The sequence below is a fragment of the Dromaius novaehollandiae genome, unplaced genomic scaffold, assembly GCF_036370855.1.
Source record: "Dromaius novaehollandiae isolate bDroNov1 unplaced genomic scaffold, bDroNov1.hap1 HAP1_SCAFFOLD_64, whole genome shotgun sequence".
In the NCBI taxonomy this organism is placed as follows: domain Eukaryota; kingdom Metazoa; phylum Chordata; class Aves; order Casuariiformes; family Dromaiidae; genus Dromaius; species Dromaius novaehollandiae.
The window spans coordinates 315,755-341,322 of NW_026991421.1; the positions used below are offsets into that span (position 1 = coordinate 315,755).

Consider the following 25,568-nt stretch of genomic DNA (forward strand, 5'->3'; position numbering starts at 1 on the left):
AGAGCTTTGCAGGAGAGTTTCAAAGAAACCACAGCCAAATTCTGTTTTCTCCTTACCTAGTAGCAGCATGCAGTGGCACAGCTCTGTTTTATGGCCAATGCGGTGCTTCTTGGTCACATCCGAGAGCTGTGGGAATGAGGTACGTTTTAGGATCAGTCTTGAGAGAGACTGAAAAGAATCGCTCCTATGAGGTCTTGTCTCCCTGGGGACTCACAGGGAAAGATGCCATTCAAGAAGGACAGTGCTCTGTCCTCTCAAAGCTGTCTTCTGCTTCCCCCCCACCCTTCTGTCTCTCTGGAACTCTACGGAGAGGCCAGAGATGAGCTTGTGCTCTGACAGACAGCTTCTAGATCCTGGAGTCAGAGATGAACACCTTCCTGAGCGTCTTGTCAGCTCCACTCTAACGCTCCAGAGGGAGTTTGAGCCTACGACAGGGGACCCACAGCCAAAACAAAGGCTACGCCCTAGAGGCAAGAGCAACCTTTGAGTTCCAGTCAGTTCCGCAGCAGCAAAAGGCCGTTAGGATACAAGGGCTGGCTGGGATTCCAAGGCTCAGCTTCAGCTCTCTGGGCTCCAGATTCCTCCTGCTCTCTGCCCGAGCAGGAAACTCCTTTGTGAACTGAGCTGTCCCTGGAACCAGGCAAAGCAGCCCTGGAAAAGTCCGTGGGCACCTGGCCGGAATGGGGGCCTCAACAGCTGTATGGACCTGACTGCAAGGTATGAGAAAAGCCCAAAGGAGGGAAACTCTGCCCTGCCACCCCATGGGTCTTTCCTGCCAACCAGAGGCAGACCTGCTAACCCAGAGGGAAGTGCAAGATGTTCAGCCCCTGCTTACCTGGTTGTGCACAACAATGCAGATGATAAAAACTCTTTCCCTGGGGATAAAGGGCTCAGTTTTCTCCACAGCTTCCAAGAAATGCCTGAGACGCTACAAGAAAAAGTGAAAACGAGAGGGTGGCTTGTGAGTGAGAGCAGCTCATTAACACAGGACAGCATGCCTCCACAGTTGGCTGTTCTCTGCCCTGAAAAAACAGGCAGTATCAAGCCTCCCCCTCCATCTGTGTGCGACTGTCTTGGCTTCTTCTCTAACAGGTTCCCAGCTCCTCCAGGAACTCCCACAGCTCCCTGATCCCAGCACACACTCACCCTGACCCATGCAGCCACATCGTATCTTGCCAGACACCTCACCTTGGTCACGTGAAAACCATCTTGGACCTCTTCATACTGGTCCAAGAGCCAGCAGAGCTGGTCGCACACATGCCCTTGATACTCTTCCTGATGAAGGAGGAGGCCCATCATAGCTGCCACAGCCCTGATGATGTCCTCCTTGAGCTGCACACAAGGAAGACAGAAGACCTTTGTTTGCTCCGACTGAAGCTCTGCTCTAGGAGGCAGCATCCCCCAGACACAAACTTCCCCCTTCCCAAAGACGGCCATTTCCCAGCTTCCTCTGGAGGAAACGGTCTTGCTCGAGAAGAGAGAGAACATTTCCCCTCTTCTAAACCCAAGACCCTTGGGGCTCAAAGGCCACTGGAATTTGGCTGGTTCCCAGCGGCGGTTCTCCAGACCCGGCCTGGCCTCACTAGTTCATCGCGAGGCTGCAAAGTGGGACTCCAGGCACACTGCCTGTTGGCCCACAGCATTTCCACACTGTCGAGCTGCAGCAGGCTCCCAGCTCTAGACAACGCCTCAACGACCTGCTTCCTCCCTGGAAAGCACTTCTCCTGACGTGACACCACTGTTCCCCAGAAAGACAGGTGAACTCCAGCATTGCAGCTGCTGCTGCTAAAGGGCCACAAAGGCAGCCAGTCTCACCTCCTTCTCTTCACAGTCCAGCCAGTTTCTGACCACGTAGCAGAAGAAAGGGTATGTCTTCTCACAAAGCTGGGCTTCCCCTATTCGAGGGAAGGAGCACTTTGCCCAGTCTTGGAAGTAAACAGTCACCCCTTTCGACCACGTTTCCAGAACTGCATGAAAGATGGGGAGAAAGGTCACTCTGTCAAGTATGTCCCAGAGAGAAGAGTTTGCATTATCACTCCAGCCTGTCTCAAACTGCCGTCCCATGCTCATCAGCACTTAGCTCCAGAGCAGTTTTGGGTTCTGGGGCAGGCGTGAAATGTTTGAAAATGCCTTCCTTGAAATGCTAAGCTGTTTCTCTCCTCCCTCTTCTCCTCCTTGTTCCTGCTAGTCCTTTTTCCCCCCTCCAAGATTAGCTGTTGAGTAGTAAAATTAGCTGAGTAGTAAAACTCCAACAACTCCATTCCCTTCCTGGCCACAGCCATCTCCTGAGCTTTAGACATTCTTTTATGTTGTACAGACTGTTTGGAGCTTTAAAGGGCTGGAGCTCCCTAGAGGTTCAGAACCTGCAGTAGCAGCTTGAGAGAGAAGAGACTTGGGTGCCGACTGCCGCTCACTAACTTCCCCTTCCCTCTGCATCCCAGTGCAGCCCTGGCACTAGAGGTGGACACTTACCAGCACAGAAGGCTTGCTTCATCCTGCTGCTCTGTACTCGCCCCAGCATGGTGTACATGACATTCCAGGTCATTTCCAGAAACGGGATGCAGCTCAGTGCTGCAGAGAAGGGCAGAGGGAAAGCAAACAACCTGCTGTCAGGAAAGCTGTTCAGCAAGGGTGCCCTTCCCCGAGGGATGGGAGCAGGGAAGCCCTTCAGGGTGGGACTGGAAGCAGAGTGGAGCAGAACTCCGCTAGGCTGGGTCTTCCCACGGTCCCATCCTTAGGGCACTTAGCTCAGGGGACAAAGCCACCACTTCCGACTGCTCCCAGGCAGCAAAAGATGTGGAAGCCATAACCCTGTAGCCCTCCCATATTCCAACAACCGAAACCCTTCTCCCGCTGCTCAAAGAAGCCAGCACCAAAGCATGCAGCCCAAGTTGCCGTACCATAGCTCGTGGCCAGTTTGCTGAGGGTTATAAAAACAAATTCCTGAGGGATATCCTCCACAGGCTTCAGATGACGCTGTAGCTCTTCCATGACTTGTAGGAAGTGAGAGCGGGCCAGGGAGACCAGGATGTCACTTGCTGCTCTTTGCACGACATCCGTTACACCCTACAAAAGGACCATGAAGGAAAACCATCAACACAGGAAAGACTGAGGCAGCGGGGCAGATGGAACTAGCCAACGATGGCTGTATGACTTCAGCTCTACATTTCCATGTTGAAGGGAAGAGTGAGAGAAACGTCATCTCTCCAGAGAGATCCATCAGTGATAAATATTCCCTGCCTTGTTTGGCTGCCACCGCTTTGCCCCTTTGTGAAAGGTAAGCAGTTCAGCAGTCCTAAACTTGTTGGTCAAGAAAGAGTTTGACCATTTGCCCTTCTGTGCTACTGCTGCCTCTCCCTTCCCTTTGTGACAGCGGGAGAATAGGAACAGAGAAGCTCCCAGAAGGCTCCAGCAACGAACACGCTCCACACAGAAGGCCAGATGGAATATTGGGTACAGCAGGGAAGGGACTGGCACTTCGCCATGCCTCTTCCTCAAAGCAGGATGACTACCTAAGAACGGTAATCCAATGGCCAACCGTGTGGAAGCAGGCTGAGTTTCTGCCTCCCTGCCTGGAGCCTTTCCCTTCAGCACAGACATGCTTGTTACAGCAGTCGTGGGCCTGCTTGCCTCAGCTGCAGCCAAAGGCCCAGTGCCACTTTACACAGGGCAGCTACTTCAGAGGTTGCACCTGCTCAAGAGCTTGGCTGGATATGGCCCTTTCCCTCAAGGAGTCAGCTGCCCTGAGGAAGAGTCTCCCATAGTGGGATCTGGGGACTGTCATTGGTTCTTAAGGCAAAGGGGAGATCTTTGGTGTCATGCTATAGCTTTCCAGACAACAGGGCTCTAGGCAGGATGCTTTGACTAGTTTCGAAGAGAACAAGCTTGCCACTCTCAAATCCCTTGAAGCCAATGTTATTAATTGGCTTAACAGATCTCTCTCCAAATGGTCGCCATCTTCCTGGAGGATTCTCCCCAGTTCCTGGTAAATTTCTACCCGATTACCCTGAGGACAAATCAGAACAGGGAACATCTGAACTTCTTTCTCCTTGATGACCAGGATGTCGTAGAGCACTTGGTCCGTACAGCCTTCCCAAACGGCATCATGCAGACAGCTCCATTTCGAGGATCTAGTCCTAGAAAGTAGCTGAGTGACCAGCCTCACAAGGAAGTGTTTCGCCAAACGGAGGATCCACCCATTGCTCTGGTAAGGATCTCCCCAACTTCACAGCTCCCTCCACTCTGCTGGATATTCTGCAACCACACAGTTGCTGCCCCAAAGAGCTCATAGCTCCTCTAGACCAAACAAAGTGCCGGGGGCAAAAGGAATACACGGGACAATGGCATTTCCAGACTTCCTTGGTAGGGCCTGACTCACAGGCTTCCCCCGGCTCCTTAGGGAAGTTCCTGGGGTAACTTTTGTGGATCATACCGGGAGATCTGCCTTCCCTGCACAGATTGGTTCTCAAATTATGTTTATGTTTCACTGTCTTTGAGAAGTCGACAAAGATCAAAGCATGGTCGGAGCCGCAGACAGCAGCCCAGACAGAGAGGTGGCCGGGGGCTTAGGGTGGGTGTAGGACTACTGCTGCGCTCAGGAAGTTTTCAGAGAATATGTCGACAAAAGGAGGAAGCCTGGGGAGAGCAAATGACCAGAAGGTTGGCCGTGTCCTCTACTGCACTCCTGCCTTCTGTGAGAAAGGATGATGTGCAGTAGCATTGTCTCCTAATGACTGGCAAAAATTGCATTTCTGTGATGCGGTGTTTGCAGGAGAGTGCATTTACCATGTGGCAAGAGCACATCCCCTGGTGCCTGAGCCAGGCACGTTCGGAATCCAAGTGCTTGAATTCAGGCGGAATCCACTGAAACTGCCACTCCCTTACCTCATTTTCCTGCAGTTGGCACAGAAAGGAGACCACAGAGCCAGGCAAGGTGTTGGTGGCTGCAGGAGGAGACTCTGCATCCACGCCTCCATCCTCAGGCTCCTCAGGTCTCACCCGGGAAGCTCTTTTAGTCAAGCGACCTGGAAGGAAACAAGCTGAGGATTACCTGCCCTCAGGTACTAGCATCAGGCAGGGTCAAACGGCTCCCCAGCCTTCAGGGAAATTCCTCCCCTCACTGCTAACACCAGAAGACCAGCTGGTTTGCAGCAGGTGCCTCTATTACCCAGCCAAAGGTGGGCGTATTGGAGCCACCAGATTCAGGCAGGCAGGCCTGACGTCTGGTAGATGGCATCAAAGTTGTCTGCAGTGTGCCGAGGAGACACAGCAGAAAAACGACTCTGCCTTGGTTGCTTCCTTTCCCTTCCCTCCGAGGGATTTTGTGGATGAGTTCCTTGGGTGAGAAGTTCACAGCAGGAGGATCCAGGTCGAGATCAGGCATTTAGAAATCGAGCAGAGGACAGCCCCGAACGGGAGGAGCTCTGTGGGCCTGCCATAAAGAACTGAGGAGTGGCCCTTACCCCACCACAATCGTAATCTCTTCATCTCAGAAGGAATTCCTTCCGGACAGCAGTGCTCGCTCCAGCTACCTCCTCACAGGTGAAGGAGCAAGCCACTGAAGACCCCACCTCCCCAGACGCCCGGGCGGGCAGCCAAGGCCATTGTGACACCCCCACGTCCCACGCACACCTCACAGACGTCTGCTGACCGCTGCGGGCTGGTGTCCCAGGCAGTCCCTCCCTTGGGGGATGGCACCAGAGGTGGGCACGGGCTCAGGAGCAGGCTCCTTGCCCTCCCACAAAGCCACTTTTCCCCATCTCGCTCAGTCAGTCGTTCGTGGGTCTTACTTCTGGAGTGGTCAGGAGTATGGACGGTATCTGCGCGTCTTCTCACACCTCCTTTTCTGTTCAATTGGCATTTTCCAGCGACCGGAGATGGAGTGGTCACCTGGGCTGATGGGCTCTTTTCTTTCTTTCTTTTCTGCCATGATGTCGATGCCCTCAGAAAAAGAGGCTTATGCCATACCCTGGAGATAGAGTATTTCTCAATAGATTACAAGAAGACAACCTTATGTGACTGTAATTTTCATATGACAGTGAATAAAGATAAAATTGTAAACATATTTTCTGGAAAATTTCTTTTTCTGTGTATGGAAATACATTTTTGTGCATATTTCCAATCAAATGTAAAAAAAAAAGTAACAGCATTCTATTATTGTTGCCTAAAGCTTTTTTCCAGTTAGTGTGCATTTCAATTAATATATTTTAAATGTACAAGTATTACAGATAGCAATGTTAAAATATAAAAATTGATTTTTGAGTTACAAGCAACTTCCATTTAGATCCACATATTAAAATGTTTAAAAAATATCAATTAAAGAAATCTTAAATTATTCTTCTCATCAGCCAACTCCTGGGAATTCATTAGCCAGGAACTTTCAGACATCCCCCCCACCCAAATGTTTAATCACAGAACTGTATTCACAATTCTCATTTTGCTCACATGGTAAGACAGTGGCTTCTTGTTTATTCACTGTTCCTGTGACAAAAATCTAATATAGCATGTACAAGAACATCAGATACTTAGACTAACAGAAAATCAAACCACTAATCATAGTTGTTAATTGCTATTGCTAATAAGCAGTCACAGTGGCGCTGGGGTAGCACGTGTAGTGGAGGCTAAATGCAATAATACCTCGTTTTGATGTTGTTCTCTTCTACGAAAGCACTTGGAGCAGATTAAGACATTTCTCGTCCTATTTTGTTTATTGAGTGGGCCCTGATACTGGGGAGAAGCTGCCGTGAAGCAGACCTAGTAGTCAGCTTCCTTAGAGAAGGCGTCTTGTCCTGTATTTGAGGGCTTCCGGTACGTTTTGACAGACAGTAGTGAGTGACGGGTTTCCTTTGGACCCCCCGGGGAGCAGAAAGTTCTGCCGGGAAGGCAAAATGTTTCTTGCGGCTGGGTTGGAAGAAGCTGGCTGCTGATGCAAGGCAGTGACAATTCTGGGGAGTCGCGGGAAGTTCTGAAAAGACGGTCGTTCCCTTTTCTAGAAGGCTATGCACTTCGGTTCCTAATAGCTGTAGTAATGAAGCCAGGTAAGCGTTCGGGAGGAGCCCAAGCCACTTTTGTCTAGCGAGTATTTTGCAAGGGGGGCAGGAAAGCGCTGCGCCCTGCTCCTTGCTGCCCTCGCGTGTCTGAAAGGCGGCACTGCACGCGGGAGGGGGGAGGGGGGCGCGCATGCGCATTGCGTTCCGGCGCGCTCACGGCTGCCCTCGCGTGTCGACAAGGCAGCACTGCAGCCGCCGGCGGCCACCGCTGCGTACGGAGACCGTTGCGGGCAGCCGGCGCACACGTGCGCGCTGCCGGTCGCCGCGTTGGCCGCTACTCTGCGCTCTCTCGGGGACGGGTAAGCGCAGGGGCCGCGCTCGTGCCCCCTGCCCGGTGCTCACGGACCGGGAGCGCTTTTCCCGAGAGGGCTTTTCCTTCTCGGTGCTTCCTGGGGGCGCGGGGACGGGCAGTGCTGTCTCGGAGCTGCTCCGCGGCGCTCTCTCCCCGGGGCAGCCCCAGCGCCTGCTCGCTGATGCCCGCCGCTCTCTCGGGCGCGGGCAGAGCAGCCTCGGGGCGCTCGCTGCTCGGCCTGAGCGCCGGGGTGGCGCGGCGGGCTGCGGTTAGCGCGCGGGAGCCGGCCGGCTGCAGCGCGGCGCTGCGACCACGCGAGGGTGGGGCCATTGCGGGTCTGGCCTGCCTCGCGCTGCGCTCCCCCCGCCCCTCGCGCTCCCCCGCCCCTCGCGCTCCCCCCGCCCCTCTCGCGCTCCCCCCGCCCCTCTCGCGCTCCCCCCGCCCCTCTCGCGCTCCCCCCGCCCCTCGCGCTCCCCCCGCCCCTCGCGCTCCCCCCGCCCCTCGCGCTCCCCCGCCCCTCGCGCTCCCCCCGCCCCTCTCTCGCTCCCCCCGCCCCTCTCGCGCTCCCCCGCCCCTCTCGCGCTCCCCCCGCCCCTCTCGCGCTCCCCCCGCCCCTCGCGCTCCCCCCGCCCCTCTCGCGCTCCCCCGCCCCTCTCGCGCTCCCCCCGCCCCTCTCGCGCTCCCCCCGCCCCTCGCGCTCCCCCGCCCCTCGCGCTCCCCCCGCCCCTCGCGCTCCCCCCGCCCCTCTCGCGCTCCCCCCGCCCCTCTCGCGCTCCCCCCGCCCCTCGCGCTCCCCCCGCCCCTCGCGCTCCCCCCGCCCCTCGCGCTCGGGCAAGATGGCGGCGAGCAGGGCGGGTGTTTTGGCTGGACGGCGGCGGGCGAGGGCAGAGGCGCGCTGGAGTCGAGCATGTGGGGGCCGCGGTGAGGCGAGGTGAGGCGAGCGTGTGCCTTCGGGTGGCCGCGGGTGTCGGGCTGTGTCCTGCCAGCCGGGGCCGTCGCTGCGTGGAGGCGGCGGGGCGGGGGGGGGGAGTCGGGCCGGGGGCCGCGCCGCGCCGGGTCTGCGCGGCGCCGGGTCTGCCGGAGCGCGGCTCTGACTCTCCCTTTTGCGTGTGTCGCCTGTAGGGCCCCGGTTCCTCCCCAGCGCGGGCCGGGGCGTGCGCTCGCCCCTGCGGACGCAGCCTGGAGGAGCGGGGGGGCAGGCGGGCCCCGGAGCGGGATTAGGGCACGGCGTCGGCGGGAGGACGGCTCCTGATGCAATAGGCGTGCCCGAGAGTGCTGGTAGGTCATGAAGGAGTTTAAAACCTCTGGACCAAATAGGGTTAAGGTCAACTTGAGTTAGATACGATTAGTGCAGCCCCAAGTTATTTACTTGAGAATTGTGGCTAGGCAAGCAAGAAGATGGGTAGAAGACAGATGCTCCTGGACACCCTGAGGCCTCCCCTGCCCCCAGGCACAGACTGTGGGTACCAGCCGACCTGGGCACCAACTGATTGGAACCCCCGCTGAGCCCTGCTCCCTCCTGTACAGCTGCCCTAAAGCCATGAGTTTCCCTGGTGCAGCATGTGTCGATGGGTCCTCCATTGCCTCTGACATCTCCCCAGGCGCTCGTACGCTGCGCAGGGGTCTGGATGTTTCCAGCAGCGGCACAGCAGCCTGATGCCTCCTCTCGTCTGGGATGCGGGGCCCTTGGTGAGTTCCCTGCTGCCTCCTCTGGCGTCCTCTGCGAGCTCATAAATCCCCCCTCCTCCTCCTCCTTCTCCTCCTCCTCCCCCTCCCCCCCCACCCTGTCTGGTGGGGTGGGAGACCCGTGGCTCCTCCTGCCAAGCTGACAGCCACGTGGGGCACCCCTATGCGCTCCCTACGCATCTGGGATGGCACCCCTGCCCTGAGGGCCCCGCAGAGTCCCACCCTTCCTGCAACCACCCCCCCAAAGCCATTAAACCACACAATATCAGGTAAAAATATCAGGTAAAAAAAAGGATTATTTTTTAAACTAATACTTGACTAATTTTGCTCCTTTCCCAGTATTCTGTAGAGAGTGGCTATTTTAAAAAGTTAACCAAGTCTGTGTAGTTTTAATTAGGTGTATTAAAAAGATAAAAGAAGGAAATATAGCTCACATTCAAGCACTCAAATATGTGAAAATAGCTGAAATTGCTCTTACTGCACTAAGCTCATTAAATTGACTTGCTGGAATGTTGCATATTAGAATGATCAGACCAGAGTGTTAACAGCTTTAATGCTTTTATCTGGTGCAGTTCGCCCACCTCCCCACCTGAGGGTTACCGAGCAGGCACAGTCGACTTCCTTTCCGAGGGCTGTGATGCCGGGCTTCGTGCTGGTGTGTGAACTGCTGCTGTCTGTGCTTAGTGCAAAAAAGAGTAACTAAGACAGACCTTTGTGGTGAGAACCCTTGATAAAGTTCTGTCGGGAACGCATCCCGCTGTCCTCGATAGAAAAGCCACCCTAGATCTCAAGTTTGATTCGGTAACTGATTAAATGGATTCTGGTTTAGATCACGAATATATCACATAGTCAAAATTGTGCAATATTCTCCATGAACAGTTAAAGTGATTATTTCATTTTAGACCTTGAATAAGGAGATTGAATGAGCTGGTAAACATTACTTGGTGTTAAGATGGTATGAAAATTTAATATCTTTATTCTTCAGTCTCGGTGCTGCAGGAGTCTCTCTCTCATCCTGGTAGATAATATTAATTGCTGTTTCTCTACCTATGGAGCATATGAGATTTGCCATGCAAGCTCAGAATGAATGCAGTTATCCAACAACCTTACACATTTAGAAAATACTTTCTGCAGCCAAGACATATAGCAATGTTATAGCGTATGTACAACCTAAAAAGACGGTTTCCAGAGATGTATATGTATACAAGTTTCAGCCTTCTGGGTGTGTGACTATTCAGAGACTCCCAGCGAACTGTGTCCAGGTTAGCCTGTAGCCAAACAGGCAGACCCAGCACACTGTGCCTGTGGTGTGTTCAAGCCTAAAGAGACTTCAGGTGCACTGTCATCACCGGGTATCATGCCGACACGGTGTCCACAAGGGGTGGATCTTTTCTGGGCAATTCACAGCTGCTCTTAGACTACCAAATAGTCAGAATCCTATACGGAATTATTAATGGTTTTGCTACTGGAAAAAAAGAGAAAGACAGAGTACTTGATCTGCATATTCATAGCCTGAAAGAACAAAAAAGATATGGGATACAGAAAAAAGAAAGAGGATAATAATTTATTTAAACATAAAAACAACATTAAACTACTGCTTCATTGTTCTACTACCTTTGGCTCACAGAGCTTAAGTTCCTGGGGAAGCATGGTAAGGGGATGAAATAGGATTTTTTTTCAGTTTTTTTTTAGTAGCAGACTAGTGAAGGTGATATGATCAAGGTCCCTAATCTTTTTTTTTTTTTTCCTCTACCCAAGAAAACTCAGAAGGATACATCACTGCTTTGACAGAGATGGGGATAAAACAAAATCAAAAAAAAAAAAGAGCTCCTTTTTCAGGAGCAATTCCCACTTACTGTGATTTGAGCTCCTTTTTCAGGAGCAATTCCCACTTACTGTGATTTAAGCACCCACTCTGAAGTTCTGGGACTAAGTACATGGTCCATATGCTCTGACTACAAAAAACACTGTCCACAGAGAGCAAGGTCACTGTGATTACCTATGTAAAGTTTCCTTCAGGATGCCCGTTATCTGGAGAAACCCGTTGTTGCACATGATCTATCTTATATTTTCTCAACATATAATACAGCGATTTCTCAACATATAATACTTGAAGACCAATATAAATATTGTGTAGAATGATACTTTCTAAGTCATTAATTTTAAATCATAAATCAAAAATATTTTAAAAAGAGAGATTTGTTCTGCATTGTCAGAGAATAACTACTTCTAAAATAAACTAAAAAGGCTCTATAAATGAATAAATTTTGCAATTTTTTGCCTTCAATAGTGTTCAAAGGTTAAAAATGAATTAAAATTGTAAAATAAGTGCACTAGCTACTTATTTCATTTATTTTATCTTTCCCTTTCCTCCTTTGAATACTCTTTTCCTTATTTGTATTTTCCAGATATTGCTATATTCCAGTTGTACTTTCTCTTTTTCTAATATTCTCTTCGTAAGTATCCCCTTAAAGCACTTTAAAAAGTATCTGACGAATATCGCTGTTTCTCTGTATTATGTGAATGATGTTAATTATCTTTACTTTTTAATGGTTTAAAAATTCAACTTCCCTAACTAAGAGTAGGTTTTTAAAAAAGTAGCGATTGCACAGGGGATGCTCCCATTTTCTATTTTTGCTTTTCTAGATTAACGTTCAAATATTTCCTGATAGAAATGTATGTTTTTGCAGGTGGAACATTCCTCTGATAGGTACATTTGGTATTGAAATGAGTTAGTCCCGTATAAATCCTGGCATAGGACTTTCTTCACTAGTTTTAGATGGATCTCTTCTTTCTCAAAGGTATGGCACTAGGTGAGAAAAAGGTGCCGTCAACCTGTAGTTATATTTATACCCGTCGAGGGGTGGGGATCTTTATGTAGAAAGGGGACACACAAAAGTGTAGCGAAGGGGCATATTTTTCTAAATGTGCCCAGGAAACCTATGAGATAGGTGACACAGAGAATTCAGAGGCCTTAAAACAGTGTCACCATTTGAAAAGCAAATTATAAGCTGCAGGAGTGTGTGCACTCCTGCAATGCTTAACATAACCACAGTCTTCACTTTGAAGTATGCCTGACTATTGGCTTACATCCCGTTTTCATGTAGCAATATCCAAGGTAACACAAATCTGGCTCCAACTGTAATGTACGTAGGAGACAGCGAGTATTAAGACACCAAAGAATTCAAAATGTTTGAATCTGGAAGGACGAAAGAACAGCGTACTCAGTGATCAGCCTTTCAGGTGAAGGAGACAACAGCTGTGGTTTTGGTCCCTGTTCCCTTGATTATTTCTGTATGCATGGGTTAGTGACTATCTCATCTAATTAAAAATAAACACTGTGATCGAGGATCAAAACTCACAGGTCCCTCTTTTCCTTGACAAAGCCGTAACTAAATGCTGTTGAATATGTGTGATATGTTATGTGCAGAGCCCTTTAAGATTCCATCTGATTTCTTTGATCTTGTTTTAGGGTGCTTTCAGTGTATTTCCAGTGAGCTATAGTTTGCTCAAATATGTATATGTATTTATGTATATGTTAACATATATATGTTTTAAATTCCTCTTCCCTTTGCATTACTCTACTGATTTTTTTTCTTATAACTGTCTCCCATGTCAAGAAGATTTAACAAAATGAAAAGTATGTCTTCATAGGATAAAGACACATTTTTGTTAGTTACCGTAATACAGACATGAAAGGAAAGATAAAAGAAAAGAGAAGTAGTTCTTCAGATAAAGTCCGTTAAGTATTCATAATGTGATGACATAGGTGATTGTGATATTATCTAGACAGAAGAGCTCTGCCGAAGGTAGCTTTCAGACAATTATATTGGTAAAAAGAAAAACTGGTAAAAGCTGATGAAGTCATTAAATTTTCAAAAGTTACAAATTATCCTGTAAAGCTTCAGTGACTGCAAATTAGCCTTTGCTATAGCCCTCTGCTAACAAGCTATAGATCATTTTATTATTCATGAATTTTAGTAATTTCAGGACACCACAGGTCATCTTATGCTCATTTATTTGCTAAACACCTTGTGCTGGTATGCCTATGCTGAAAAATTGCTACTATTTACTTCCCGTGAGACAAGCAAGCAACAAACTGGTGGATTTGGCCCCAGACATCCACTCTGCCAGGCAACATATACATCTTGCTGTCAGTGAAATAAATGAGCCCTTAAATTGGCTGCAAAGCTTTAAGAGCTGAAATTTGTATGTCTAGTTATCAAACAGAAAGTTCAGAACACCTGCCAATATGAAACATAATTATGACAAGCTGTTACATTTTACCTTTAACTTTTCAGCTTTAACACCACAACTTCATTATAAGAATCTCCTCCTCCCTGCCCCTCCTTTTTCCCTTCCCCCAGACTCAGCTCCCCTCCCAAAAAACGCTCACTGCATTCCATTGTAAATGCTGAGTTAACGCTAATACACTGGGTCATCTATCAGCAGACAAAAAAAAAAGTCAGACATATTAAAAATGCTAGGATTCCTCCTAAGAATAACCACAAATTTTCACAGATTACCAAAAATGGCTAACTGTGTGTAGATACCTGACCTTTATAACCGCCTTTGAAGGCTTTTCAGAGAAAGTCAAAAATCATGAAACAGACTTACAGATTCCTTGTTTTGTTTTTTACTTGAAAAAATCGATTCAATTACTTCTATCTTATTTCACTGACCGACTTCATTATCTTTCCTTTTGGGTCGCAGAGCCCTACGGCACAGGTTTTTGCCACAACAAATCCAACAATTGATAAGCTGTTTGCTGTTTATCCAAATGTTCATGGGAGGGCAAAAAAAGAAAAAAGCCACCAAAAATAAATGTTACTCTTCTTTAAACCCACTTTAAACTATGCCCTGTGTGCACTATAACTAAATATCTTCCCTTGTGTGCATGTATACCTCTGTGTTACAAACCACAAACAGCTATGTGAGAAGAACACTATTTAAAGGAAAGACTTTCTTCTTAGCTGTCAAGGAAGATAATATCTAGGCTAAAATTCATTTCAACATTTTTTATAGATATATATATATATATGTATATATACACATATACACACAATATGTATATATCAATATGAAGAGCTTAAAAATTACAACCCTTGACCAATTGCACCCTTCTGGTCAATAAAGTAAATATGAGCAATATGAGAAACAAATCAAATGTATGAACTTTACCTCTTTTATTACTTTGACCATATTATTTCTTTTTTTATAGCACCTGCATACTGTATTTTCATTCAAGAAATTTGATTGCGGATAAAGTAGTCCCTACATGTCATAGCAAAAAAATGACACACTAGCCAAAGTTTAAGTCAATGTATTAGTCAAAACACACCTTCTTTTCTTCTTTTTCTGACCTTTTGCTACAGACATAGAAATCTCACATATATTTTGGGGTTAACAGGACTTCAGCAGGGCAATCTGTGTTTTAAGCAGGGTTTCTTGCTGGTTCAGATATATTGTTTGTTCAGTGTTGGGATCCTATGTATTCATACTGCGTTTTGTGTACTGATAATGAATTAAAACAGCAGAAAATCATATACGTATATTTTAAATGTGACATGTCTGATTTCATTTTAATGTGATTTGAAATATTTCACCCTGAATTTATAAAAAAAATCATTAGCACAGCTATACGCATTGTCTTTTCATGATTTTAATTTCTTATTCTTCAATTAAAAATATGCTAAAAGCAGATTTTGCTTAAATTCTGAGATAGTTTGGATAGATTTAGGACCAAATTGTGGCTGCTTTCTGTGTGCAAGCTTTGACTAGAAAGGTGACACAAACAAACATTTCTACCTGGTTTTCAAGGATATGTCAATAAGGTCTATTCACACCAGTGCACCATTTAGCACCACCTGCGTTCATGGAAATCCAGAAGTAGCACATGCCTCTGTTCACAGAAATCTCAGCCAGCTTTCTCTGATGCCTCGTACAACCATCACTGCAGCCACCACTGTCGAGCTAATTCAACTCTTCCAAAAATCAGCAACTGCTGATAAATTCTTGTCTTAATATAAAAGTTGTGTTTCAATTTTATCCATAATCATAATTTTGAGCATAACAAAAACAAGAGTAATATTCATATCAAACATAAAAAGCATGTGGTGTATGTGAATCCTTATGCCTTATCTCTGCTGCATTTACCTATTGGTAAATGATTCTGACTCTCACCTGAGTCAGAACCCAAATTCGGCATGTGCTGCTTATTCGGGTTGTACATAGATTTGCTGGGAATGGTGACAGAAAGGAGAGAAAACAAGGATTCGCCTGGTCCAGGTTAGATGTGTTTTGGCTGCCTCCTAGGCGGTGAACCCAGGTTTAGTCTCTGTCAAACACTGGAGTAAATGGGTCAAAGTGGTGTGTGCCAGACTTGGGAACCAATTTAAATTCCCAGATTATTTAGGTTAAGTGTAGTCAGACACATCAGAAGACAGCTGCTTTAGGACTTGTCTCACCTATCGTTCAACTACTCCGAGTTTCCAGTTCATGTGTGGTCGTCGACAGTTCAGATGTCTAAATTTGTTTTTATAAAACAAATCTGAATTTTTGTAATTTGAGAGATTTTACTGTTACCCTGTAATACAGTATGGGCATTGCTAGCTCCTGGCCGTAAGCTTCGCACTGAGTTTGCACAGCCTCGGGACTGAGGCTGGTCAGGCTTGGCCCGAGTTTTGTCTGAACTCGTCTCGCCTGCAGCTCTGCTTCCCTCGGCTTAGCTGGGGCAGCAGTTTTTCTAACTGCCCGGATGGCGATGGCTATTTTATTTTACTTGTGTTTATCTTTGTACGGTAGAACCATAGGTTGATAAACAAACAGGACAACAAAAAATGCACATTTAACTTATGTAAAAGGCCCCAAACACCAGAAATTCATATCCAACACAGAGCTGCAGACCAATGAAGAAAGAATGATGTAAAAGCATACTAGAAAACATATAAAAATAGCCGCAGATGAATCCTAGAGTGAGTAGGAGGAAACCATCACCATGAACATCATATTCCTCCCGGCGAAGGAGCCCAGATGCTGACAGCTCGCTCTAACACCCACCGTCATCCCGCCATAAATGAACCACAGACCTAGGACCTACGGAGCAGCGGAAGGGTGAACATAATACTGGGAAAAGAGGTAGAAACTCTGAAGTGTAACAATTTTAACAGTATTATTATTGTTATTATTATTGAGGCTTTTTTGGTGTATAGAACCCTTCTTCTCATGTAACAATTTCTTCTGGACGAATAACGATCCTGCATTTAGACCGTTAAGATTCCCACTATATTAACACTAAATTCTTGGCTTTATATGTAAGGTATGTTTCCTCTTTGCCCATAAACAAGATTTTGAGCATAACACTATTATTTATTTTGATCCTAGTAATATTATATGTTAACATATAGGCAAAATATCATAATTAACAAATAAAAAAGTGTAAGTGGTTGAGAATATAGGCAGGATACATTTATATTCTCTTTTAGGCATGTGATCCCTGTCTTTAAACCTAATGTCAATCCAATGTGTTTTGGCTATTTCATATCTGTCATGAAAATCTATAGAGTTTAATGAGGCTCTGAGATTCTCTGGATGAATAAAAAAAAAAAGAAACATACAGAAATTACAGTAAAAAAATCAAAGAAATCTGAGAAAAGGAATAAATGGGCATGTTATTGATTCTGTAAAAACAAATTGTAAGTGTTTTTTCCTCCCTTGAGTACTGCATTGACAGAGAAGAACAGAGCAATAGAAAAGTATAAAATAAGCCCTGTAGGTATCTTTAAGAGTCTACCTTTCTGGTTGAAGAGCAAAAGCTATAACTGGTCGTTTCCTGTTCTTCTGAATTTGGCAAGTGTTATTTTCGGTTTCTGGGTTTTGTTTTGCTTTGTTTTTCCCACAGGGTTGTTTTTTACCTGGGAGGTTTTAGTAAAACTTTTCTCCTTGGGCTTTGGGTTCAACAATCTAATGTAAGCTGCCTGGGCTAAGTTTTATCCTATGCAACACTTGTAAGTTTGCACTAAATTTACAGAATTAAATCCATTAGACTCAGTTCTAAAATAGAAATTATTTTTAAATTGTCTTCATTACTCTTTGAAAGTTGTGAATTTGCACATGATTTTTTTGTGTTGCTGTTAAAATGAATTTTACCTTAATAACTTTCATTTAAAATACTTCTAATTGAATGATTTTAATCCAGGGAATCTGACTAAACTTTGGAAGGAATTTTCTGTGTTGATCACTTAGAGATAAGCAAGATAGCACTTGTGAATCAATGAGAGCAACGATGACCTCCAATATTAGTGCTTACTTGCGTTTGCCATCTAATACGGTTTTAAATCAGTTTCTGAACTTACTGAACAGAATACATTCAATTTGTAAATGCTGGTGAATGTTCAAGTGAAAAATCTCAGTAGATAGTGGGAAAGCAGAAAAAAGATTTACGATTACTATGAAAGGGCTTAAGTACTGAGTCATAAACATAGAATCTTTTTTATTCAGAGTTGTTGTATGAAGACAACTTTTATCGAATGTCAATATGTCTTTAACAGACCAGCTCATCCTGCAGTATAATGGTTTATCATTACTACTGAATGCCCCGAAATACAAACAGATAACTAAAATTCTCAGGCCTCATTTTCAGGTACCTGAGGGTACTTTACACTGTTCTATGAATAGAAGTGTACTGAAGCTTAGTAATATAAATGAAAAAATAATTTCTTATTTTTTTCTTTGCTTCAGTAATAGAACAGAATAAGACACCAGTGGAGTTCTCTATGAATATTAATGTTCAGGTTAGAAGCATAATCCTGAGATATATCTGTACAAGACACACAGTACCAGACTCTTCTTAAAGTCAAAGCTTTCATTTATTATTAAAATTTCAGCAAATATTATTTGGGATGCTAAATGAGATTATAAAAAAAAATTGAAGATCCATGATCCTTATCCCATTGACTTCCATAGATTTGTCATGTCCCCACTCTCTTTCTCTCTCGTTTTTCTCTTTCTCTCTCTTTTCCCTTCCCCTTCCCCTTCCCCTTCCCCCTCCTCTTCCACTTCCCCTTCTCTTTCCCCTTTCCCTTTCCATGCCTCTTCTCCATGCAATTCTTAACTGTTAGGTAGTAGGCAAAAAACTCTTGAAAGAATTGGGTTTAAGAAGTCCAATTGTGTAGTAAGATGGAATTGTGGAGGAAATGATGCCTTGTAAGTCAATAGACTAATACTGTAAAAAGCTATCAATCAGCCAAGCTTTATTTCTTTATTTCTACTGAGAGAAAAATATTTAAGATACTACTAAGAGTAATCCCAGTGAGATAAGCTCTATATACTAATTTATAAAGCATAATAAAATATTCTTTAATGAAGATTTTAGTGAATTTTTATACATACACACATGCACACACACAGAGATCTATTTTTGCATTCACAAACATATATATTCATATGGACACCAAAGAGTTTGTAGAAGCCAGTTACTCAAATAAAATTACAAATGTATTTTTAGCTAACATAAAATTCTGGTTCAGAACACTGTTTTGACAAAAACCAGCTCACCTCTAAGCTTCTTAATTGTCCCACTGATTTTATGTGACTAATATTTATTTCTCTTAATTCAGTTTTAAGCAATGCAGAATGTCTACAGCTGAACCAAACTAAGCTCTCCTCACAGTAAATGGAGAGACGTAGGCAATGAATAGGTAATGTTAATGTTAAATGTTTAAGATAATAATAACTGTGTTCTACGAGTTTCTCTCCAGTGATGATAAGCAGTGATCTGAGTGACTAATTCAGCTGTAAGCTTGGTAAGAGAAATATTACCTCTCAACTCCCCTCTTACAGAAAAAGTCATATATATGAATAATTCACTGAATCAAAATACTAAACATGTTGTCTGGATTTATTACTAAAGAGGCTGTGTGTTTGTCTTCTGATGACACAAGCAGTCTTGCTAACAAGGCTGACTTCGGCATCGTACCACAACTATGTGCATCACCACGCACTGAGGCAGTCAGTGGCAGGTCACTCTGGGCTCTACCAGAACGAACAACACTTGTTAAAGAGCCAGTCCTGGAGACCAGGGGCAAAAGTTGCTTGTAGCTGCCATCATTTAAGGACACCGCAGCTGGACAAGGCAGACAAAGCGGTGCTGGTAGGAGAGTGTAAATACAAGATATGTTCTGAGTCTTTCTGGTTGAAGACATTCTCTAAAAACTCTTCTACACATGCTGTGATCTAACACCCTCCCATCAGATATTTATAAACATCCCTGTGGCCCTTTGCTGGAATCGCTCCAGTAGCTCCATGTCTCTCTCGTACTGGGGAGCAAGGAGCCGGACCCAGCCTGACTCCAGGTGTGGCCTCAGCAGTGCTGAGCAGAGGGGAGGGATCCCCTCCTGCAACCCGCTTGCAACACTCTTCCTAGTGCAGCTGTTAAGCTCAGGCTGGAGCTGGAGCTAATGCAGCTCAGGACGATATCAGCCACCTCTGCCACGAGGGCTGTTGTTGACTTGTGTCCAACTTGTTGTCTGCCAGGACCTCGAGGTCCTTCTCTGCAAAACTGCTCTCCAGCCCATCAGTCCCCAGTTTGTCCTGGTGCATGGAGTTACTCTGCCCCACCACCACCCAGGTGCAGGCCTTTACATTTCCTTTTATTGAACTTTGTGAGGTCACTCTCTGCCCATTTCTCCAGTCTGTCAAGGTCCCTCTGAATGGCAGTACAACCATCTGATGTATCTGCTGCTCTTCTCAGCTTTGTATCATCTGCAAACTTGCTGGTGATGCACTGTGTCCCATCATCCACTTTTCTGACCTGTACTTCATCAAGACCATGAGGATATTATGGGAGACAGTGCCAAAAGCCTTCCTGAAGCCAAGGGAGACAACATGCCCTGCTCTCCTCTCATCCACCAAGCCGGTCATCTCGTCACAGAAGGGGATCAGGCTGATCAAGCACTATTTCCCCTTTGTAAATCTGTGCTGACTGCTCCCAGTCACTTTCCTGTCCTTCACATGGCTGGAAATAATACCCAGGATTAATTACTCCATCACCTTTGCAGGAATTTAAGGTGAGGTTGGCTGGCTTGCAGTTGCCCATATCCTCCTTCTTGCCCTTCTTAAGATAGTTGGGGTGACCCTGCAGGACAACATAAAAGATCATTTTGAAGCAACTTTGTTTAAACTGTCAGGATGCTCTATGGGAAATAAGTTTATATTAGTCAGTAAGTTCAGCAGAGTCAGCCCATTTGCCGTCTCTAGTTCCACCACAACCTTAGAGTAAGGCTATGGGCTGGGTCCCATTTAAACTTTAGGTGCCTGTGTGTAGACATCTACACCTATCACAGTCACACTGTATTCCTTTCATAGAAAGAAATCGTTACTTCTAGATTCATTTGATGTATTTCATATGTTTTTTGGACAGAACAAGGTGAGTTACACTGTTTTACACAGTGTTTTTTCCAATGCCTGTTCAGTAAGCAAAGGTTAACTGGCTCAGCTGCAGACAGCTACATTGTAAAACACAAATTTAGTTAGATGACTCTAGCGCTTCAGCACTGCAGGTAAATGTAATTTTCACAGTAGCAGGAGAGGGCTGTCAGTGGTGTAATTTCTGAAAGTCCTGGTCGCAGCTGGCAGAGGCTGCTTTTCTGGTGTGATGATCCGATTATAAGATCAGGGCAGAGCAAACAACCGATGATTGTTCTGATGCAAGAAAAAGACACAGTCTTTAGAGGTAATTAAATGGCCCCTTACGCTTTGGTGAAATAAATACATAAAATAAATTGAAATAAATCCTTACTGGAAGCAATGATTAACCAGAAGTGAACAATAATTTCTTTAGAGACCTGTAGGCTTTAACTTTCAGTGGACTAATAGCATCACAGGGGCCAAAATAGATGGCATTTTTATTTGATTTTAGTGATGACTTATTCCTTATGCAAGTAATTTTCTGTGAAGATAAGAGTTTACGAGAGAGAAATCCTGAAATGTAAGTAGCTTATATAAACATCTCTCCAAGGAAATCTGTATTTTAAATTGCATTTACTATTAAAGACATCATATCTTTAATTGAACTGAAAGAAAAATGTTTTCCACCATATTGTTCACAGATTTTGTAGGCTCTTAAAGTTCCATGATGGTGATATTTCTGATGTAATAGTTCTCCACCTTTAATCTTCATGATTTCATGAGATTCATCTATTTTATTCTCCCAACAACTTTTTATAATGAGAACACATTTTTTCTATACATTTTTAAGAGCTGTTATATGAATCAACATATGCAGTTATTAACGTGTACCTATATAGCAAAGTATATGTGTTAGAATACAAACGATTTTTTTTTTCCAGAGATATTCATCATTGGTACCGTGTATCAACCAAAACCAATAGAATTATATGCTGCTTTCAGAATTAAGCAGCATGACTCCTACTGCACTTAAAATTTGAGCTCTTGCTAGTTCCTGGGGGATTCATGCATTCATGGTTAAATTTTGCTTCTCTGACACAGGAGGAAAGCTCATTTCTGCTACTTTTGCTTTACGTTAACAGAGCATGAAATAAACAAAAATTTATCATGATTCGTAGCATTAATTAACTAGACGTACTGATGTACCACAGATTTCATTTACATCAGTCCCACCACAACAAAAAGATGTTTTGTCAGAACCATTCTTATCTTTCCCTTCCCAAATAATGTGTAACCAGGGAATAAAGTAAGAAATGGTATTTCATTTTGTACTACATAAAAATCATTTACTAATATAATGGGACCTACTGACAAGAATGAACTGTATGGACCAAGACACATGCAAATATCCTTCTAGCATTTAATCCAACATAATACAGATTTGTTTGTGTTTATTTATACATATATTTATTAATTCATGCTAGCAATCACAGAGAACTTCATGATTCAAAAAGCCTTAATTCCTCCCAAATTATCAAACATAACTTGTTCTGTCTTTTTTTTTCCCCACTGAATTCCCTTCCCCCCCCAACAACAAACAAAAACCCTTTCTTCCTAATAATTGGAGTGAATAATTGAGTTAAAAGGCTATTTCTGTACTAGATACTGCTATCAAAACTCTGTTCTTATACGGTGATACTATGCAGAACTACATAAGTTGTGGACCCCATCGCTGTGTTTTGAACAGCTTTGCTCTAAGAAATTTTCAGCCTTTTGTTCATCTATTAAATGTAAGGAACACGATGTACTCCTTCAGAGGTATTTATTGAAAATATTTTTCATTAGATCATGGTCAGTGTTGATCTCCGCAGGAGAATGTGTTGGTGGGGGGGATTGAAGGAGTTTCTTATTTTTCTGTTGTTGCATTAGATAAGCTTCTGAGCTGCCCAGTGTTGGAATCTGAGAGGTTTCAGGTAGCATTTTTCAGGGTTTCTTTTTTCTTTTGTAATTTATAGATTAGAGCTTTTCAGATTAATTTTACAGTGATTGTAATAACAATTAACTGCGGTGCTTATGCCTATTAGAGTTGAGACTGTGGCCTATGAAGATTAAATTCACTTGTCACTGAACTGTAAATATTTCTTGTATGAAACACAGTGATATTCTGCTAGTCTTTGTATCCAGGAGAATAAGACTGTTAACAAGGAAGAACCCTATGCCAGTCACTAAGAACCACATAACCTATGGAAATCCCTTAAGAGAAAAAACAAAATCTGACCAAATTAGCTGCCTAATTTCAGCACTGAAATGTCTAATAAGTAGTCTGTGGTCATCAGCTGTGAAATACAGACTACGAAAATCAGGTAGCATGGTTCCAAGCACTGTTCATGCAATTTTATATTAAACAGTACTGGATAAAATAGGAATAATCTAGCAATAAGGTCAGAAATTCTCAGGAAAGCCCTTGTTCAGATAAATGCCTGATCTCTCTTACCTTCTCTTATGGTCTTGGCTATACAGTGGTGCATTTTTGTGCATTTTCAATGGGAAAACTGAACAATGTTTTCACCCTTGTGCTTAGGGTACTCTCCCAAATTTGAGGAACTTGGGTGAATATCCTCAGCAACCTGGTGAAAGTCTAGATTTCCAATGCCTTGGGACAGTGCTGGAACTGTTAGATTATTATAAAATGATTGTTGGCCCTATTAACTACAGAATAAACATTGAAAATGTTAATCAAAATCTGATCACATGCAACTTCTCAGATACTTCTGAAGATGAGAGATTTTGAAAATTCTTCAGTCGTATCTGGACAGTAATGAATTTTAAGAAGGAGATGGACGACTTTCTGCTCTTTCTACTCAAAAAGTATGTCTTTAATCATGTACATTTCAACTTATAGGTTAGTTACTTGATTATCACAAAAGGACATAGAGTATTTGAGGTATAGATCATAATGAAAGATCATTTTTCTGGCTTGCTATTTGAGATTTTGGGAAATTTCAGCATATGGCTTCCCAGGTAGGTGGAATATAGTTAAACAATTTCTGGTGAAATGTTGCACTAAAAAATAATGGATCAATTGCTTCTGTTAGAAGAATCAAACTGAAAGCTGTCGTGAAGAATTTGCACACCTAAAACTGTATTGATTTCTCTACACACCATTACTTTGTTTACTGGATATGGCTTTTCTATCACAACAACAGTTTGCTTACTTTCTTTAAAAAGCATCTCTACAGCTTTGGCTTCAGATAAGCCTCTAAGCAACTTAGCAGCAATTATCATTTAGACTGCTATGCTTAAACAGGAATTGAAAGAAACTCAGAAGCAGCCTCTTGAACGGCCTGTTCTTTCTCTGCCCTTTTGTGAAGATCGCTTTGCATTGAAAGCCGCAGGACCCGACTGTTCAAAGACAGCCCTAGCAGTACTCTGCTGTCTCACATTCTTTCTACTGACTGGCATTTGCTTGGTGAGGAGTACAGGACTCCTGCGTGTGCGACACACACAAGTACCCTCTGAACAGAGGCTTGGGTGCTGGAAGTACTGGTGGGCCTCTGCTGAGCTTTCTACATGGCTAAGGAGGGGCACCAGAGAGGAGAAGGTCTTCCAGTCAGTCCTTACTTCCACACGGCTGGGGCTGTAAAAAGCAGAGCCAAAACACACAGGAATGGCCAGAGGCTGCTACTCCAGACTCCAGAAAGCGAATCCCCATCTGGCCAGAACGCAGTCCCCCCCCACAGACAAATATGCTCTGGAATCACTCGCCCACCTCACGGTGTTCAAGGTCAGCTCCAGACGCACAGCCCTCTCCAGCTCCCCCCCATACAGACACAGCTCAAGCACACTGCCAGCACAGCTGGGCCACGCACACAACAGCCCTGCTTTGGCCAGTGGCTTGTCAAGAGGCCCTCCACCCCAAGGAAGCACCTCGTGGATTTCTGTTCAATAGGCAATGTTTTATTTCAGTCAGCTGATTGCACTGGCTCCGTGGTAACACTCTGTGGACTGCCTGCTCTTGCCTTGCCTGTCTTGCCTTCCCGCTGCTCACTTTCTGCACTCAAAGATGTTTTTGGAGGACCTCCTAGTTGCTCCGAAGATTCCTGAGCTCCACCCAGTTGTCTCTGAGGACTTGAGCTGCTGCCTGCTGCACACTGGGATGCTCGTCTCCGTGGAACAAGTGGAGAGCTGAAAATGACACAGGCAGATTCCTAAATGACTGCCAAAGCCCAGGACCGAACGGTCGTGCCGTCCCTGACTCTCTGAGCGAGCACCACTCGAGAAAGCTGGGCAGCTTTCCCTGGGCTCAGTCCTGGGAGAGGGAGGGAAGGGTGGGAGATGAGTGGTCTGCTTTGCACACTGTCACTGCAAACCCTTGGCCTTCTGCACATAGTCAGCGAGAGAAGCTCTCTCCTGGCACCAAAGCTTCCTCCATCAGGAGTCTTCCATCTCCCTCTAAGTGGCCAGGAGGCTTCTTCTACTTCAGCCATTTGGCCGAATGTGTGCAAAAGCTTAGTTTCTCAAGAGCCTGACTTTTCCCAGCGGTTACCCAAAAGACATTCAGAGTTTATCAGGAGCTTCTCTCTCTGGGGATGCAAGAGCACGGAGGCCATGTGCAGCTGACATAAAGTCATACCCAGGATGAGTATTGGGGCACGACACCAGAGAGAAGGGGCAGCGTTGGGCAGTGGAAGGTGGTGACATCTTTCCATGGAATGCAGGAAGGGCAACTGTAACCTACCTGTGCTCAGAAAACTCGTACTGTGCTCTCTCAGCCACTGGCTGTCTGCGTTTTCCAGGATAACACCTAGTCGCACAATGCAAATAAGTAAACATCAAGGCACTTCCTGTGGTAGCCCTAATTCCCAATCTAGTCGCTTCCTGGTCTTGGACAATGGATGATAGGCTTTGGGGAGCAGGGGAAAGCTAGAAATACCAAACCAGAAGGGTCCCTCCCGCTTTAAAGTTCCTGGGCAGAAGCAGGAGGCAGAGCTGAGCAACTGTGTGCGCCAGGGGCCAAGCCTAATGTGGAGCACTAATTCCACTGTGCCTTTGCTAGAGACTTCAGCCCCTTTACAGCCTGTAACTAATTCCTCCTGCTGCCACCCTCCTAAGGCAGGTGACTGTCCCTGGTGCCA

General features: G+C 45.1%; 3 long non-coding RNA genes across 5 annotated transcripts; 1 reads left to right on the forward strand and 2 right to left on the reverse strand.

Annotated features, from left to right (window-relative positions):
- Positions 1 to 62: 62 nt before the first annotated feature.
- Positions 63 to 1,255, reverse strand: LOC135326449 (uncharacterized). The gene is made up of 3 exons (XR_010386839.1): positions 1,189 to 1,255; positions 836 to 928; positions 63 to 126 (listed from the first exon to the last, which is right to left on the reverse strand). It is a non-coding gene; the product is annotated as an uncharacterized LOC135326449 (long non-coding RNA).
- A 5,982-nt stretch (positions 1,256 to 7,237) lies between these two features.
- LOC135326479 (uncharacterized) lies at positions 7,238 to 17,091 on the forward strand. Of its 3 annotated transcripts, none has more exons than XR_010386864.1 (3): positions 7,238 to 7,348; positions 8,464 to 9,030; positions 9,600 to 9,942. It is a non-coding gene; the product is annotated as an uncharacterized LOC135326479 (long non-coding RNA). The 3 variants fall into 3 exon arrangements; XR_010386865.1 differs by lacking the exons at positions 7,238 to 7,348; positions 9,600 to 9,942 and adding exons at positions 8,165 to 8,272; positions 12,135 to 17,091; XR_010386863.1 differs by lacking the exon at positions 7,238 to 7,348 and adding an exon at positions 8,165 to 8,272.
- Positions 17,092 to 24,368: 7,277 nt separating this feature from the next.
- On the reverse strand, positions 24,369 to 25,519 carry LOC135326472 (uncharacterized). The gene is made up of 2 exons (XR_010386850.1): positions 25,172 to 25,519; positions 24,369 to 24,618 (listed from the first exon to the last, which is right to left on the reverse strand). It is a non-coding gene; the product is annotated as an uncharacterized LOC135326472 (long non-coding RNA).
- Between the last annotated feature and the right edge of the window lie 49 nt (positions 25,520 to 25,568).